Source organism: Cebus imitator, unplaced genomic scaffold, assembly GCF_001604975.1.
Source record: "Cebus imitator isolate Cc_AM_T3 unplaced genomic scaffold, Cebus_imitator-1.0 Scaffold22, whole genome shotgun sequence".
NCBI classification, from domain to species: Eukaryota; Metazoa; Chordata; class Mammalia; order Primates; family Cebidae; genus Cebus; species Cebus imitator.
In genome coordinates this window covers 1,266,556-1,285,168 of record NW_016107337.1, presented here as the reverse complement: position 1 = coordinate 1,285,168, position 18,613 = coordinate 1,266,556, and the positions used below count along the sequence as shown (strand labels likewise).

The 18,613-nt window shown below is 37.2% G+C and overlaps 1 protein-coding gene across 1 annotated transcript in view; it reads right to left on the bottom strand.

The window, feature by feature from the left end:
• The window catches only part of CA1 (carbonic anhydrase 1), a 45,259-nt gene extending 35,368 nt beyond the window's left edge, over window positions 1–9,891 (bottom strand). The window contains exon 1 of the mRNA XM_017521809.2: window positions 9,786–9,891. The gene's annotated coding sequence lies outside the window, so the exon portion shown is untranslated. The remainder of the gene's footprint in view (window positions 1–9,785) is intronic.
• Between the last annotated feature and the right edge of the window lie 8,722 nt (window positions 9,892–18,613).

The following is an 18,613-nucleotide window of genomic DNA, read 5'->3' as shown; positions in this document are numbered from 1 at the left end:
TTGCCTTAAGAATAAGTCAATATTTTAATAAAATCTTGTTTTAACCAATGAAAAAAGTTTTTAAGAGGAAAAGAACCATTTCTATAGTTTTGACATGTCTACTGACAAGTCAATATAGCTGTTGTGCCCCCTTTTGAATACTATTTTATTGCCTTATAAAACTGGAAATCTCCTAACCAGATGACTACATGGAGAAGTTGTTTTACTTTGTGTGATCTACATGATGATTATACTCCTACGAGGAAAAGAAATGTACTCATTTGAAAAAAACCAAGGGAGTCAGGGGAATCTCACTCAACTCTGTAGCATAAGAAAAAACATTTAAATTAAATGATTGGAAAGAGAAAAACAAAGCTAGGGACAAGATCTGAAGCATGCAAATATCTTTACTTTGTGGTACCTTTAAGCGATCAGTTCTTGACCATTTCTGTGCATCAAAGAGCTTTGTTAAAACACAGATTGCCCAGCCTCACTTCAGAGTTTCTGATTCAGTAGGTCTGGGATGGAAGATGAGAATTTGCATTTCTAGCAAGTCCCAGATGGTGCTAATACTACTGCTTTGAGGACCACACTCAGAGAGCCACTGCTCCAGAAATATTCCTTGTATACCCTTTGTCATAAGTGGCTAATATTTCTAGAAGCGAGAATAGAAATAAAGACAAGATGTACACAAGTGACATCTGGTACTGGGGTTGAGATTACGTATTATATACAATTTTTTAAACAGTAAGATTACGACTAAACTGTCCATTACACTAGATGTGCTGTGGTAGTATTTTGTATGTTGTATAAAACAAAAGCATTGAATAAATCAAAAGTATTTAAGAGTAATAGAAAATTATTTATATGTATTAAATCTTATATTTATTATATGTATTATTTTCTTTTCATTGTTTATAAGAGAATATGAACTGTATAATTTTCCAGCTAGTTATCCATATTAAAAAATAAATAAAAACAGGATATTGAAAGAAGATAGAATGTTTATAAATTGTTTGTAATTTTAAAATTAGAATATTAAATTTAAAAGTTAAAATTTAAAAATTCTACTTCTCTTTGGTTGTGGTACATGATTGCTTTAAAAATATGGATTTTTAAAAAACATTTTCTTTGCATGAAACAAACATAGTATCTTTCTTTATGATTGTTTCATTGTGACTGAGGCAGTTGAAATGCACAGTGTGCTTTTTTGGGTTTCCCTGTGATTTTTCAAGATTTATTCTTCACCATTCCTAAAATTAAACTTTTTTTTTTGGAGAAAGAGAAACATGTAAAAAAAGAAAAAAATTCAGATAACTGTAACTTTTCCTATCTTTGGGGCAGTGCCACATTTCTAAGGGGGCCTAAGCGCTGTGTATCAGAGCCAAGAGGTGGCAGACTTGTCACTGTCATGCCAGTCTTATGACTTCTCAACAGGTCCTCCTTCCCAGAAACCAAATCGGACTTTCTACTTGAACCAGTACCAAGCCTCTGGACAGAGCCTCAAGGGAAGGATTTTGGGGTCATGGGTTTTTTCCAGGAAGGCTCAAAAAAAGCTTCCCTTGCAGTTTGAGTTTGAAGGCTATAGCTCAGTGGCAGATGTGGACACCTAAGAACATTTCCAAGGAAGTAGCCACTTCTCTCCCAAAGTTGAACCCTGATCTCTGGGTTCTTCCTTCTGAGATTCTCCCGTCTCAGTTAAACTGTGCTTTATAAGTACATGGCTGTTTGAGATATTATTTTTAAATAATATGTTTACTTTGTAAAAGATTTAATACGTATAAATTATGTATTAAATACTTTAGGGAAGCTGGAGGTCAGCATTGCAGTGTGTTGACAGATCTGTGAAGTGGCTTTGCCCTCCTACCCTCTTATTTATACCAGATTTCATCTTTCATGCTACCCTCTCTTCTCCAACTACTGTTTCCTAGTACTCTTGGTTACCCCACTTTGGAGATCACCCTGGATTACTTAGGACACATCTCTCCAACTTTCAATGCCTAACTTTGGCTAGTTAACCGTCTTGAAACAAATTCGTATCAATGTATTAATGACAGAAAATAGCTGGTAACTTCTAGTCACATCTTTGCTTTACATAGTGATTTTAAACTCCAAAGATCTTAGGTAAAGAAATGCGTTTTGAACAATGAAATGCCGTCGATTGGAATGGCCAGCACGAAAGAGATATTTAACCAGAACAGCTTCCCATGGTCCCTTGCATCATAATAGCTAGTCCATCTTTGGTTAATGCAAAAGTTGAATTATGAGAAAGCGTATGAACAGGGTTCTCTTTTAAAAGAATACTCTAAATGGATACCTGAAGGGGAAATGAATGGGAACCTTGGTACTGTGTTGGGTTAATCTTGATGTTCTCCATTCACCCCCTATGCCTGTTACCCATGCTAGTCTGTTTCTTATTAATTGGAAATTACTTTTACTTATGATTAAGAAACTGTTATAGTTCTGGGCTGCTATGCCAAGGGTAGGATTACAGTTCAACAAATAGCCAAGTAATATATTACCAACTAAGTTAATATCCCTGGACTGTGTCTATACTGGGTTTAAGGTGTCTAGCAAACTATTTCCTGTGTAGTGAGAAATAATATGACACCAAACCTTTTGGAATCAGGCTAGGAACTGAAATGGGGGGAAGTTGAACCAGCTGTCTTTCAAGCTGAACCACATCATTAAGGGCCAGATGGCACAGCCATAGAATAAATTAGGACTATTATAGAGAACTAGTGATGTTTGTATATTAATACCTATAATTTATAAGCCCATAAGGATTTAGGCTTCTTGTACTTTCTGTGTTTATTTGTACTAGTTTTCCTTCACTTTGACAGTCTCAGCCTATCTCAGATTGGCAGGGAAATCAATTGAAGTAAGCTTTGTTCATGACATTATTCAGACCTCTGGGGATACAAATGGTAGTGACTGCTATCATGGGAAGAGTGAAATTCAAAGGAAACTGAATCAAAACCTCCCAACTTAGGCATTTTTAAGTAGGACTAAAACCTTGGAGTTTTTTTAAAAAAAACTTTTAAAGTCTTTTAGCTTTGTACTATTTTATTTTAATTTTTTAGAAAGATATATGGGAACTTTATGATCACTTTGGATGATTTTATTGTAGTTAGAGGGTAAAACATTCTAGCTCATTCCTATAAATATTGAACTCAGTAACCATGTCTCAGTAGAGATGCTTTTTATTTATAGAGAGTAAATAGAAAGTAATTTCAATTTTCTAAAAATGACTACTGTCAAAATTTATGACAACCTGTAGTATAAGTACATACAGATACACTATTTTAAATGTAAGTCTTGGACTTTCTTTTCTCAGCTAATATTTATTTTTATTGACTTTTCTCAGAAATTACTTTAATCAGTCCTGTATTAAAAGATGCACAATTTCAAATTTCTTCTCATCAGATTAAGACACAAAATAGGTTAAAATATAAATTTGCCATTGTTATATTTACATAGATCTTAGAAATGTTATATTTATATTTCATACTATTCTGGATACTTCTAGGAATTTTAAATTTGATGTCATAATTCTTCTGTCACCTTTGGTTGTCTGCATTTAACATGTGACACAGAGTGTGATATCTGACTGCCTCTCTGAATAGCTCCCAGCTATAATGACTACTGCCATCTTTAGGATTGATCCACAGATTCTGGATCCAACTTGTGTGCAGGTAGAGGGAGTTTAAAGGAGGTTTAAGTTACCCTGCCAACTCTAGTGACTCTTCATCCTTGGGGTCTCGTTATCTGATTCTGTGCCTTGGTCCTAGTAAATGGGAGTTCTAGCTCCCCTAGGATCTGAACTCATACCACAAATTGTGTAAAGATCTGTTTCTTTTCCCAAAGGTAAGCCTTTGGCTTGATAATGATTCTGGTGCCCTAGGCGTTCTAGGTTTGTTAATCTTAATTCTTTTGGTCACACATTTCTTTGAAATTATGATAAAAGTGAGGTTTGTTTCCTTTGAAAATGCACATAGTCTCAGGTGTGTGTGCATATACACACATGCTCACAATTTTGAATATAGTTTCTGGGCTTTCATGAATTTTAAGGCAACCCCCAAAGAATGAGCTCTCTAAATATTGCAGGCTTTAATGTCATGTGTAGTACACCCAAGCAGAAATCAAACCAGCTGAGACAGCACCCTAAATCACATGACATTACACCTGTCTTGCCCTTTGGTGCACCATAATCTTGTCAGCAGTAGTCAGGTAGTGTCCACCCAATACAAATATTTGTCCAAAGCAATACTCAGAGAGGTACAATGATTTACAACTTAATGAGAAAAATAAAATCATTTGCTGAACATGAATGAAGCTACTTTAGAGAATGAGAATGATTTAATGGCACTCTGAATTACAGAGCAGCAAGTTTATGATATTTACTTTCAGTTCCTTTTCACTTAGGAACTTTTGAACTAGCATCCATTAAACACCAAGTATATGTAAGGTCCTAAGCTGGATGTTGTGGATAAAAAAAAAGAGTGAGGAGCTCATAATATTGTACAGGAGAAAGATGTGTAAGTGAATAACAATGAAAGGCATTGCTACTTTTTAAGCGTAGACTTTGTGCCAGCAGTTTTACATATATTATTTCACCAAATTTTTAAAACAATCCTAGAGGCATGTTTATTTTTATTCTCATTTTACAACTGATGAAACAATATCATGGATGATGGGCCATATGCCATGGTAGAACTGAAGTTCAGACCTGAGCACAGGGAAGACCCAGGTTTTCGGGAGGCCCGCTTTAAAAAAGAATATGCCTTGTACTCATCAGATGGCTACTATGAAACAAAAAGAAAAGCCAACCAGACAAAAATCCAGCAGAAAACAAGTGTTGGTGATGATGTGGAGAAATTAGAACCCTTGTGCATTTCTGCTGGGGATGTAAAGAGGTGTCACCATTGTGGAAAACACTACGGTGATTCCTCAAAGAATTAAACATAGAACTACCATATGGTCCAGCATTCCAATTCTGGGTATATGTCTAAAAGAAGTGAGAACAGGGGCTTCTACACATATTTGTACACCTGTGTTCATAGCAGCATTATTCACAATAATCCAAAGGTGGAAACAAACCCAGTGTTTATTGTCAGATGAATGAATAAACAAAATGTGGTACTACATGTACAGTAGTTTCCCCACTAACCAAAGCTTTGCTTTCCTTTGTTTCAGTTACGAATGATCTACCACAGTCTAAAATTATTAAACGGAAACTTCCAGAAATAAACAATCCATATGTTTTCAATTGCATGCCATTCCGAGTAGTGTGATGACATGTCACAGCATCCCACTCCATCCTGCCGGGGGCGTGAATCTTCCCTTTGTCCATCAAGTCGCCTCTGTGCACGCTGCCCTCTCCTTAGTCACTTAGTAGCCTTCTCCATTATCAGATTTTCTGTTGCCATGCTGCAGTGCTTGTGTTCAAGTAGCCCTTATTTTACTTCATAATGGCCCCAAAGCCCAAGACTTGTGATGCTGGTAATTTGGATATGCCAAAAAGAAGCCACTAGTCCTTCCTTTAAGTGAAAATTTGAAAGCTCTTGACTTAATAAGGAAAGGCAAAAAGTCATACATTGAGGTTGCTAAGATCTGTGATAAGAACAAACCTTCTATCAAGGCAATTGTGAAGAAGAAAAAAGAAATTTGTGCTAGTTTTGCTGTTGCAACTCAAACTGTAAAAGTTACAGCTACAATGCGTGATACATGTTTAGTTAAGATGGAAAAGGCAGTCAATCTGGGTGGAAGACATAAATAGAAAACATGTTTTGATAACAATTTGTTGCACCAGAAAGCATCTGTGAAGACTTCAACAAGCAAGAAACAAGTGACCCCAAGCCGTTTACTACTAGTAAGGGCTGGTTACACCGATTCAGGAATACAGAAGGTCAGTAGCAGCCTATGGCTACATCACAATGCTTACATCATTCACCTCCTGTCATCTCGTCACAGAGGCATCGCACCATCTCCCATCACCACAAGAAGGGTGAGTACAGTACAATGAGATATTTTGAGAGACAGACTATGTTCACGTAACTTTTATTATGATATATTGTTATAGTTGTTCTATTTTATTATTAGTTGTTGTTAATCTCTTCCTGTTCCTAATTTATAATTTAAACTTTATCATAGGTGTGTTTGTATTAAAAAAACATAGGGTTTGGTACTATCCATGGTTTCAGGCATCACCTTTAACATATCCTCGCAGATAAGGGGGACTACTGTACATACGAGGGGATATTTTTCAGCCTTAGAAAGGAATGATACATGCTACAACATGGAGGAAGATTGAATACACTATGTTAAGTGAAGTAAGCCAGATACAAAAGGATCAATACTGTGTGATTCCATGTACATGGGATACCTAGAATCGTCAAATTCATAGAGACAGAAAATAGAGTAATTGTTGTCAGGGCTCAGGGGAGGAAGGAGTGGGGAGTTATTGTTTAATGGATATGGAGTTTCAGTTTGGAAAGATGAAAAAGTTATGGAGATGAAGTGTGATGCGGGTTGCACAGCAATGTCATTGTACTTAATGCCACAGACCTGTATATCTTAAAATGTTTAAAGTAGTAAATTTAATTTTACCACAAAAAAGAATGCAAAATTAATAATAAAAATTAGTGACAAAGGTGAATATCTATTTAGGACAAGGAAAATGATTTATAATATATCAAATATTTTAAAAAGTCAAATATCAAAAATATCACAGACATAGAAAAAAACCACAACATTTCATATTCAGCAACTGCCAGATGCAATTCTCTAATAGCTTTTATCTATAGTTTAATTTCATAATTCTGGATTATCTCTTCATATGACAACAATTTTATATATTTTTTCTTATTAATATTGGGATTCATAAAACTTCACACATATTTGAAGTACGGCTGTAGGTTTGTGTCTTAATTCACAGGATTCTTTCATTTTGTATTATTTTTATCAAAAAATGTTTTAATGTATGATGTAGTTTTAATTGCATATAAGACATTATCACATAGATTCCTGAGAGAACCTCTGTCTTGACTAGGTTTTCTAGTCAAACTCTAAAACCAAATTCTCTCCCTACAGTTTTACATATTGGGTGATTGAAATTATTTCCCATGGATTAGCTCTGTCTCTGTACATTTCACCATCTGTTTCTCTTCAATAACCTACAAATTTCCGAACCTAGGACTAATTTCACTTTTCTATATGACTTCTGGCCCTGCATATTTGTTTTGGTATAGCGGGTGCTACGCTGAATGTCTAGCAATAACTTATCAACATACAGAAATGACTGAGACTCATATAAATTTGTCCCACTAAGGCCAAACTAAAATTATTCTCAACTCAACTTCCCCCATTTGGGTCTCAAAAATGCCTGCAGCCCCTCCAGCCACCTGATACAGGAAGTATGATGCCGGAAAGTCACAGCAAAATGATAATGGAGTTGACTGGTTGTGATTAAATATCTTTTGCAAATTTTATATAAAACATATGGTTGTGTGAACATATTTCTTGTGCCTTCCGGGATATTGGAAGTAAATCAAGCAAGTGAGTGGTCTTATAGCTTAAGGATCATTATTCTTACAATGTTGCCACCTCTGCCTAAGTCTGTCTCACTCTGACAGTTTTGCTTCTCTCCACTGTGCTATTCTACCTTAGATAATTGCAAAACATTGAGATAAGGGCAATGAGAAAAACCTAGTTAGACAGTAAGGACACACTAGGGAAAGACACATAGAACATCCTGGAAGGAAAGCTTTGGAGAGAAGATCTCACCTATCTCATGCTGGCCTGTCTTGGCATTGCATTGTTTTATGTTATGTATTTTGTTACCACTTTCAGAAAATTAACAGCACCAGCTCTGGTCAACTAGCACATCTAATGCCATATCCCACCCACCTGCACTACCCTGACCAGTGTTGTCATAAAAGATGTTTTTTTCCTTTTATTTTTGAAAAAAAAAAAAAAAGATTAGAACAAATAGAAAAATTAGAACAAATGTTGGCATGATGGAAACAAGGAATAAACTAGGTAGAAATATCCCAAGGAAAGATCTACATGCTCTAAATGAGTTTGTGTCTCTTGGAGAGGAATAAAATCCAGAGAAGGAAGCATGTTCAGATAAGATGGATGAACCTCAAAATAACTTGAGGTGTAGTGAAGACTCAGGCAGAACAACTGTATCCTGGCACATGCATTTCAAAAATATATTGGTGGATGTAGCTGAGCTATAGATCATGAGCTTGATGCAAATTTAGGTAATATTCTAAGATAAAGTATTCAGTAGATAGTGTTAATCATGTAGGGAATAGTCAATAAAATGACAATAGGATACTGATACTGAACTGGATATAAAACATGTAAAAAGCAAGTTGACTCCAATCAGTCAATAAAGAGATTAAATTCAGTTGAGCAGTGAATAATATCCTGTAGAGGGAATTTCAACTATCAAATTACACAATTATAAGTTATAAAAGAAGCTGGGCATGGTGGCTCACACCTGTAATCCCAGCACTTTGGAAGGTCAAGGCTGGTGGATTGCTTGAGGTTAGGAGTTCAGGACCAGCCTGGCCAACATGACGAAACCCTATCTCTACTAAAAGTGCAAAAATTGCCCAGGCGTGGTGGCACAAACTTGTAATCCCAGCTACTCAGGAGGCTGAGACACGAGAATCTCTTGAACCAGGAGGCAAAGGTTGCAGTGAGCAGAGGTCACACCACTGCACTCCAGACTGGGTGATGGGGTGAGATTCTGTCTCAAAAAAACCAAAAAGTTATAAAAGAGGCAACTTTAAAAATTGGATAAGGGTACACATGATATACCAGACTGCATGAAATGGTGTGAGTTTGGAAAGCTCTGTTACCTCAAGGAGATGCCAGCATGTTGACCTTTGGGTCATCGAGAGGCACCCTTGGGCATGTGTGGTACCTAACGAGGTCCCTGCTCCTCTTTCAAATTCTTTAACTGACACTTCAACCCCAGCCTTGTTTCTCTGGTATAGTAACCCCAGCCCAATCAGATCATACCTCTGTTCTCTTTATTTGCCTAAGTGACTTTACAATACTGGGAGAAGAGAGAAATAACTATAAGAATGTTGAAGTTAGTCAAATCTACAATAGCAACATATTTGTATTAAGTTTAGAAATTTAATTATTTAATCGTTGGATAACCTATGAAAGATTAAGTTGCTTGAAGCATTTAATAGAACCTGATATATTAGAAAATTAGATGTATGTACCATATAATTATAATTTTAAGGATATTAGAGCATTTTCTTCAGTCTGTGCACAGTGTTTGAATGTTTAAGAGAACATGACTTACTACTGCATACATTTGATTTAAGACTTTTACTGCAATTGCTTAAATTATTAGAAAACCCCTCCCTCCTTTTCAAAACTTGCAAGATATATAAAAGATACTAATATGTCAGGCATTTGAAATGTTTGAGAGATTCAGATAAACTAAATTTGTAATTGATGTAATATATACATTTAAAGGAACTTAATTAACCAAGTCTATCAATTGCATTAATTATTTAGGGGAATTAACATCAAATTGGACATTAATCATGGAATAAGTTTAATGGTAATTTTTGTTATCCTTTTCAAATTTCCAGATTTACAGAGATCTACTTGATAAATATAAAAGCTTTAGAGAAACTGATTTTAGATATTTGCAGCTTTCATTTGTTAAGTAGTAATTAAGATGTAAGTAGGACTGTATTTTATAAGATTTAAAGATTCTTTTGGCAATCAGACAAAACACTTCAATGCTCACTAAAGTCTTTGTTACTTACAGCTCTGAATGAGAGAAGGCTGCCACAGCGGGCCATGCAGTGGGTTGCACCTGAGGACCGGGTACTGCAAAGCGGAAGGGGAAGGGGCAGCTTATGTGTAGCAAAAAGGGTGGGGCTAGCTAGCTTTGAGTAATTTGCATAATTTTGGCGGGCTTTGGAACATGGGCGCTGTCCTTAGTTGTCTGATATCTGGCCCTGTGGTGATTAGAGTGGGTACATAGTGGCCCCTGTGTGTGAGGTCCTGATAAGAGAAGTGGTTGGGGTGTGGATTTAATCAGCAGCTCAAGAAAGGAACTGACTAGCTTCTAGCCGAGGCCTCAAAACCAGGTCAAGACAGCACAATAAATCAATAAAAATGCCATGTATGAAATATATTTAGTCACTAATTCCTTTATATCATGAAGTCCATTTTGAGCTCAATTATTTGGGGTATTTTAGTGGCCTGAATAGTAGAGGAGAATTCTAGAGAATAGGGCCTAAGTTGCACTAAGCAGCATAGAAAACATTTTATTATGACAGCAGCAAGGAAGAAACCAAGTAGAAACATGACAAGTCCCTGAAGGCTGACTTGTAACCAGGCTCCCACTAATTTGGTGTTAGCCCAGGAGAATACATCAGTAATGGCAAGGGCCTTTAGTCATATTTTGACTGAATTTTAGAGTGTGTTAAATATATAAGGCATGTTTTTTTAGGGTGATGGTTTTGTGATCCAGGCTTTCTGTTAGAATGACGTTTTGATTGGTGGTGTTAACCCACCTGCAATAAGAAGCTCTAATAATGTTTCAGACACCTCTTTGACTACTTAATATGTAATCAAGGACAAATTTACTGTTAAAAAACATTTTTGCCAAAGCTCCCTGGTCTAGCAGGACTAATATTTGCTGGATACATATAGGCTAGTGTCAATGATTTTTGACTGTTGGGCTAAAGCAGCAGTCCTTGTGGCCATCACAGCAAGTCCCAGAGCAGTGGTGAGTCCCAGAATTATAGGTATGAATGTGGCACATCAGTGACATTTGGCTGGGTGGGAAAAGAATTACCAACATTTATGCAAATAGGAAGGCCAAGAGAGGCCGAAATGCATCTTGTGGTTTCTAGTTTCAGGATAACGGAAGGGCAAAGTAGAGGGAATAAGCACGCTTGTTTGTTGGTACATGATATAGTTTTGTGGCATTACCTTTAGACTGGAAAACTGTACCTTGATTTAGGTAAATGGAAATTACTAAAGAACAGGACTGGAGGGAGACAGTGGCTTTTGCTGGGCATATGATGAGAGTATGCAGTTGTTCATTGGGTAGCCCATATGTGGTACATATTGAGGAAACATTAGTGCAGTTGCCACTTGCCATGAGGGGGCACCCTGATACAGGAGAAGAGGTAGTTTGGAAATGGTTTTAATTTCTCAATGTTTTTCATCTCTAGGGCAGTTATCAGTTGGGTAAATGTATGGTGTGGGATATATGGAAGCAGGCTGATGAGTTATGGATAGTCAGTGCAGAAGAGCCTACTGCAATCAAATATGTGTATATTTTGAATGTCCGTATAAATATCAGAGAAGCTGGGGCAGTGGGTTTGGGTTTTACTTATGTAGATTTTAGAGGTCAAGAGAAGAAAATGCTGTTAGGATGGAAGAGATGAGGGTGGGAGTAGGGATACTGACAATGAGAAAGAGAAGGGGAAGAGGACAGAAGGGAATAAATGGTTTGACATTGGGAGATCAGCAGATGCTCCTTTTATGTCTATGAGAGCACACAGAGTGAAAACTTGTTAGGTTACCCTTTAAACAGGAGAAGTGAGTGGTATTAGCAGGAACCCGAATCTTAGAAGCATTATGGAGGCATTGGACTTGGTCTCATAAGGGCTTAGCCTGGTATAGAGTGGAATTACAACCACAGGGAACAGAACTTAGAGTTTTACAGGTATCTGGAAAGTTTGGAAAGTCACTCCAGTTTGGTGCGTCTCACTCTTTAAAACAGGAGTCAGCAGTATAACTAGCTACTGGGAAACCAAGTCTCTTATGAATGGCAAGACACTCCATGTGTCAGTGTAGTTAGCATTGCCCATAGTTGGTTGGGAGACAGGGGGCATGTCATCTTTAATGGTGTGATCTTGGGCTGGGGCAGTGTGGGAGCAGGGTATCTTTCCCACATGGTTACCCACTAAGGTTGATGTGGGTTGTGTTTTTGTGGCTCTATGGTGTTATAATGAGGCTGAGTCATTTGCAGAATTTGAATACAATGTTGAGTCCTGGGAGCTTGATTTGCAAATGTCTTTTAAGTCAAAGGCTTTGTGGGTGCCCAGCTAGCAAAGATGCTGGCATCCAGGATACTGCTGTAACTGGACTGAAGTGCCAGAATCTGCATGGTACAATCAAAGTCTCAGTTAAAGGCAGCTGAATGTCCCTGCAAAGAACAGGATCTCATTTTTTTTAACGGATGCATAGTATTTCATGGTGTGTATGTACCACATTTTCTTTATCTAGTCTATCATTAATGAGCATTTGTGTTGATTCCATATCTTTGTTATTGTGAATAGTGCTTCAATGAACATACATATGCACACATCTTTATAATAGGATGATTTATATTCCCTTGAATATATACCCAGTAATGAGATTGCTGTGTCAAATGGTATTTCTGGTTCTAGGTCTTTAAGGAATCGCTACAATGTCTTCCACAATCGTGCAACTAATTTACATTCTCACCAACAGTGTGAAGACATTCCTTTTTCTCCATAGCCTTGCTAGCATCTGTTCTTTCTTGACTTTTTAATAATCATCATTATGACTGGTGTGAGATCATATCTCACTGTGGTTTTGATTTGCATTTCTATAATTATCAGTGATGTTGAACTTTTTTTATGTTTTTTGGCCACATAAATATCTTCTTTTGAGAAGTGTTTGTTCATGGACTTTGCCCACTTTTTAATGGGATTTTTCATTTTTTTTCCTTATAATTTTTTTTTAGTTTATTATAGATTCTGGATATTAGAACTTTGTTAGATAGATAGATTGCAAAAATTTTCTCCCACTTTGTAGGTTGCCTGTTTGCTCTAATGATAGTTCCTTTTGCTGTGCAGAAGCTCTTTAGTTTAATTAGATACCATTTGTCAAATTTTCCTTTTGTTGCAGTTGCTTTTGATATTTTTGTCATAAAATCTTTGCCTATGCCTATGTTGTGAATAGTATTGACTGGATTTTCTTCTAGGGTTTTTATACTTTTGGGTTTTACATTTAAGTCTTTAATTCATCTTGACTTAATTTTTGTGTAAGATGTGAGGAAAGGGTCCAATTTCAGTTTTCTGCATATAGTTAGCTAATTCTCTTAGCACCACTTACTAAATAAGGAATCCTTTCCCCATTACTTGTTTTTGTCAGGTTTGTCAAAGATCAAATGGTTGTAGATATGCAGTCTTATTTCTGAGATCTCTATTCTATTCCATTGGTCTATGTGTCTGTTTTTGTACCAGTCCCATGCTGTTTTGGTTACTGTAACCTTGTAATATGGTTTGAAGTAGGGTAATGTGATACCTCCAGCTTTGTTCTTTTTGCTTAGGACAGTCTTGGCTATATGGGCTCTTTTTTGGTTCCATATTAATTTTAAAGTAGTAGTTTTTTTCTAGTTCTGTGAAGAAAGTCAATGGTAGCTTGATGGGACTAGCATTATATCTATAAATTACTTTGGGCAGTATGGCCATTTTCATGATAATGATTCTTCCTAACCATGAGCATGAAATGTTTTTCCATTTGTTTGTGTCCTCTCTGATTTCACTGAGCAGTGGATTGTAGTTCTTCTTGAAGAGGTCCTTCACTTTCCTTATTAGCTGTATTCCTAGATATTTTATTCTCTGCAGCAACTGTGAATGGGAGTTCATTCATGATTTGACTCTGCTTGTGTATTGTTGGTGTACAGGAATGTTTGTGATTTTTGCACAATGATTTTGTATCCAGGAGGTCAAAGCCATTATCCTCAGCAAACTAACATAGGAACAGAAAACCAAACAGAACATTGCATGTTCTCACTTATAACTGGGAGCTGAACAATGAGAAAACGTGGACACAGGGAGGGGAACAACACACACTGGAGCCTTTCAAAGGGCCAGTGGTTGGGGAGGGAGAGCATCAGGATAAATAGCTAATCAATACAGGGCTTAACACATAGGTGAAGGGTTGATAGGTCCAAGAAACCACCATGGCACACATTTACCTATGTAACAAACCTGCATGTCCTGCACATATATCCCAGAACTTAAAATAAAATTAATAAAAATAAAGGCAGCTGAATATAAAAGTTCTCAACAGTCCCTGGTTTTTGTAGGTGTGTGATGAGAGGGGCTCTGCTGTCCATAGGTTTTAAATAATATGGCCTAATTTGAGTGCATATGATTAATAGGGTGTCAGGTTGTTTGTCAATTAATGTATCTATGGCTGAGGCTGGAATTCTGGATTAGTCTGTAGGAAGTCCTCCAATTTAACCATTTCCTATGTTCCTTTATAGTTCCTTTATAGAAACTGGTTAAATTGGTCAAACTGACAACGAGACCTGGGTGCCATTTCTGTATTGTGGGAGAGCCCAACCAACACTTCCCTCCACAAGTGTTTACGTAAAACAATCGGACAAACAGGGTTCTGCCCCACATAATAATAAAGAAATACTGATGCCAAAGAAGTTACAGACTCCTGGAAAAGGCTTCTGCTAAACAGGCTGTGAGCAGAGGCACGGGAAATGCAGACCCCACAAAGTGCAGCTCATCACTCCTAATGCTCTAAGATGGGCCCCAGCTGCACTAGTAGATAGCTCTGGAGCTTAGCCAGTCAGCACTGCTCATTTTTAGTATTCCAACACAGGAAAGTGGATAAGGAGGGACTTGGCAACCACCAACAGGCATAGCAGCCCCAGCTACAGTGCAGCTCACCAACAGGCAGCAGCTGCATCCCTAGTTGTGCTGGTGGGTGTCTGGAGCCAATGAGTAAGTCAAGAGTAGACCCTCACACCCTGCACCCTGTCCCCACAAGGAGCTACCAAGAGTCCACAGATATGCCACACCTTCCTGCTCACAGCACCACTTGTTTATAAGATTTGAAGACTTTTGATGGTGGACACATACAGGACTTGCATTCATGGACTGAGTAACTGAATAACTGCAAGCTATAGGGGGCAGTTTGTGTATGGCACACAGGGTGGGGCTAGAACAGTTTCATAGGCTGTCTGTGGATTGAATGATTTGAATAATTTTGGTGGGCCCTGGGGTTTAGGGACTGTCCCTAGTTGGTTGGTACTAGGTTCCAGGGCAGATTAGGGCAAGTGTGAATGTGAGAGAGTGATAAGGAAAGTCATCAAGGTGTGGGCTTAATTAGCTGCTGGAGAAAGGGAATTTATTGGCCATTAACCGGGGCCTCAAACTGGGTCAACATAGCACAATTAAAAAAAAACAAAATAAAGAAAAAGAAAAACAGAAAAGCATACTACTACAGAAAATTACATAATTACAAAAAAAAAAAAAAAAAAAAAAAAAAAAAAATAAAAAAAAAAAAAAAAAGAAAAGAAAACCCTATATTGTAGACTAAGAAACTCTTTCTGTGCATAAATATCCTCATCAACATTACGAACCAAAAGATGGAGGTAATCACCAAGAGCCAGCATTGGTTCACTAAGAATAAATGATGCAAATTTTGTGTTTTAGGTCAAGAGTCCTCTGATCTAACAAGCCATGGTACAGGTCCTTGGCCTGTTAGGAATGGGGCTGCACAGCAGGAGGTGAGTGGTGGGCCAGCCAGGGAAGATTCATCTGTATTTACAGCTGCTCCCCATCACTCACATTACCGCCTGAGCTCCACTTCAAGTCAGATCAGCAGTGGCGTTGGATTCTCACAGGAGTATGAACCCTATTGAGAACTGCATGCAAGGGATCTAGTGTGTGTGCTCCTTATGAGAATTTTAATGCCTGATGATCTGTCACTGTCTCTCCTTACCCCCAGATGGAACCTTCTAGTTGCAGGAAATCAAGCTCAGGGATCCCACTGATTCTACATTATGGTGAGTTGTACAATTATTTCATTACATATTACAATGTCATAATAATAGAAATAAAGTGCACAATAAATGTAATGCACTTGAATCATCCCAAAACTATCCCTGCCCCCACCTTGGTCCGTGGAAAAATTATCTTCCATGAAACTGGTCCCTGGTGCCAAAAAGGTTGGGGACCCCTGTTTTAGATTACCATGTACTCTCTTGTGAGCTTGTGAGTTTCCTGCCATTCATATTACATTAGATAAAGCTAAAAGATTACTAATTATGAGTAACATTTGTAATGTAGTAGACTATTTGTATATCAATTTCACATACCTTATTTCACAATTTTCTTTCCAAGCCCGATTCACAGTAAATTCAATGACCGTATTTTTAACTTATTCCTTTGTAATTCCACAGGTATTTATTGAAAATTAAAGATATGCCAGTCAGGAAACAAGTATTGGTACAAAAGTATGTCAATTCATTAAAATTAAGTAAGACATAGCTCTACAGAACAACATAGCTCATTTTGAAAATACATGCAAACAAAAAGATACATATAGTTGCACTATAATGGAAACTTGTGCAGGGGAGAAAAGTGGAAGATGGTTATAGGGATATAAAAAAAAATAAATTTAAAAGTAACATAATAAAAAGGGAAAATAAGAAAGGGACTTTCACGGGAATAATGGCAATTTCCCCTGAACTGAGAGGTGTAATTAACTTGACCTTCTGCACCTGCACAAAGTATATAAATCAAGGAATAAAACATAGTCCCTGTACTCAGGAAACTCACAGTCTGTCAGGCAGACATAGGTAGAGACATGATTGTACCACGTGATTAATTTGGTAAGCACAGAATGCTTAAAGTGGGTACCTTAGACAGGCTTCACGTACCTGGGGTAGGAGGCTCTTGTCAGGAGAGACAGGTACTAGTTAACCAGGTGAAATGGTGCAAAGGCAATCCCAGACAGAATATAGAACATGCAAAAGCACAGTTGGGAGGAATAGAATGATTTGGAAAACTGCAAGTACAACTCTGAGAGACTGATGTTGTTGTCATGTTTATTCATTCAAGATTACTTATTAAGCACTTACTATGTGCTGGAGCTAGGACTTAGACCCGGGCCTTCTGACTTCACAAATATTGTGTGCTCTTTTTTCCCAGGTCCCCTTCCACTAATGCTGGATAAAGAATTTATTTAATTAGATAGAGAGTTGGACTAGATGACCTGCAAGCTTTGAGACTGTGTTCCATGAATAACATCACTAGAGTGCTTTGACTTTGCAAATAATGCTTTCATGGTTTCTGACACTCTTGGATGGCCCATTTATGACACCTGTCTGCAGACACTTTAAAGATGGAGCAGTTGTTCTAAAAAGTTTCTGAAATAACTGTGCAGTGAGTATCAGCTTCAAACATGCCCAGGGAATGTTTTAATATCCTGTTCTTATGTAAATGCCAGGACCAGGCTGACTGAAGGTCACTGGAGAGGACACAAGCTAGACTGAGAGAATTTGACCTGGGCAATATTTGAGAGCCATAGACAACTGTACTTGTTAGGGGTAATGATAATGCATTGGTCTAGGACTGAGGCAGACATTCAAAGGAAAAGAAAAGTTCAACACCAACACAGTAGGGGTCAGCAATAGGGTGGAAGAGTAGTTCCAAATTTACTTTAACTGATATGCAGATTGAAATCTCCTTGTGAGAAATTAGATTACTGATCCATTTCTCACCAAAAATGAAAAAGGACTCTGACTCAATTCCATGATTTTTTCCCATATTTTTTAGTTATTTCCCTGTTGATTTCTTAAAGGGAATGTGTGTGATCATTAAAATGCATCTTTATATAAATTTATTTACATTTTAGGACACAAGTTTAGATATATGCTTAAGGAAGTCTCTCTAAACTTCTTGAGAGGTTAACAAGAATGGGCAACCAGCACACGGAGCATTTAATCCATAAATAATTGGAATGCAATCATGTTCACTTCAAGTTCTTTTCTTTTTAACATTAATACCTGCAAAGCTAATTTCTCCTACTCTATGCAGCTTTTAACAACTAGCCAAAAGCCAGGTAGAAACCATAGGAGAAGAAACACAGAATCTAGATAATTTGGAAAATCTATGTGCAGCTTTTACTTTAGTTAAAGTTGGTTTTAAATACCCAAAAGGTGATTTATCCTACTTTTTTTGTAATTATAATGCTTTAAATATGTGTTATTATGTAAACACATTGAAGACTTCAGTGTGATTTTCTGAATTAGGTCTGAAGTTATAGTGTCACTAAAGCTAAGCATCATTCTTCTGTAAGTAAAAAACAAAACAAAAAACCTCCAAAACTAAATATATTCTCCATGAAGAGGTGAAAGTTGATTACCCTAAGTCATCATCTCAAAAGCTGCCAAGCCTTTTGAGATCAGTCAATCTTGCTCTTGGGCTCGGTGCCATGACTCGGTAGAATTCAGTCTAGGCTCTGATCTCAGATTTTAACCGACCATTTGGAACTATCACTCAGAACTCAGGACTCTGAAGTTAGGGCCTAAAAATCCCTATCAGCAATGATGGCATTTCTCTCTGCAGACAAGTGACTCCACCTGAAATTTAAGTCTGGTTTAAGGCTATATTTCATGTCCAGTATCATATCATCATTACTGGCTTTCTCTGACCACCTTGCCTTTTGGGAAATGTGATCATATTTTTATATAACACTGAGTTTGCTTCTGACAAAAGAGAGACAGGTGAAAAAGGATCAGCCAGATCTTTTAGAAGATAAATAATGAATTACATCAACCTAAGATAAACAATAT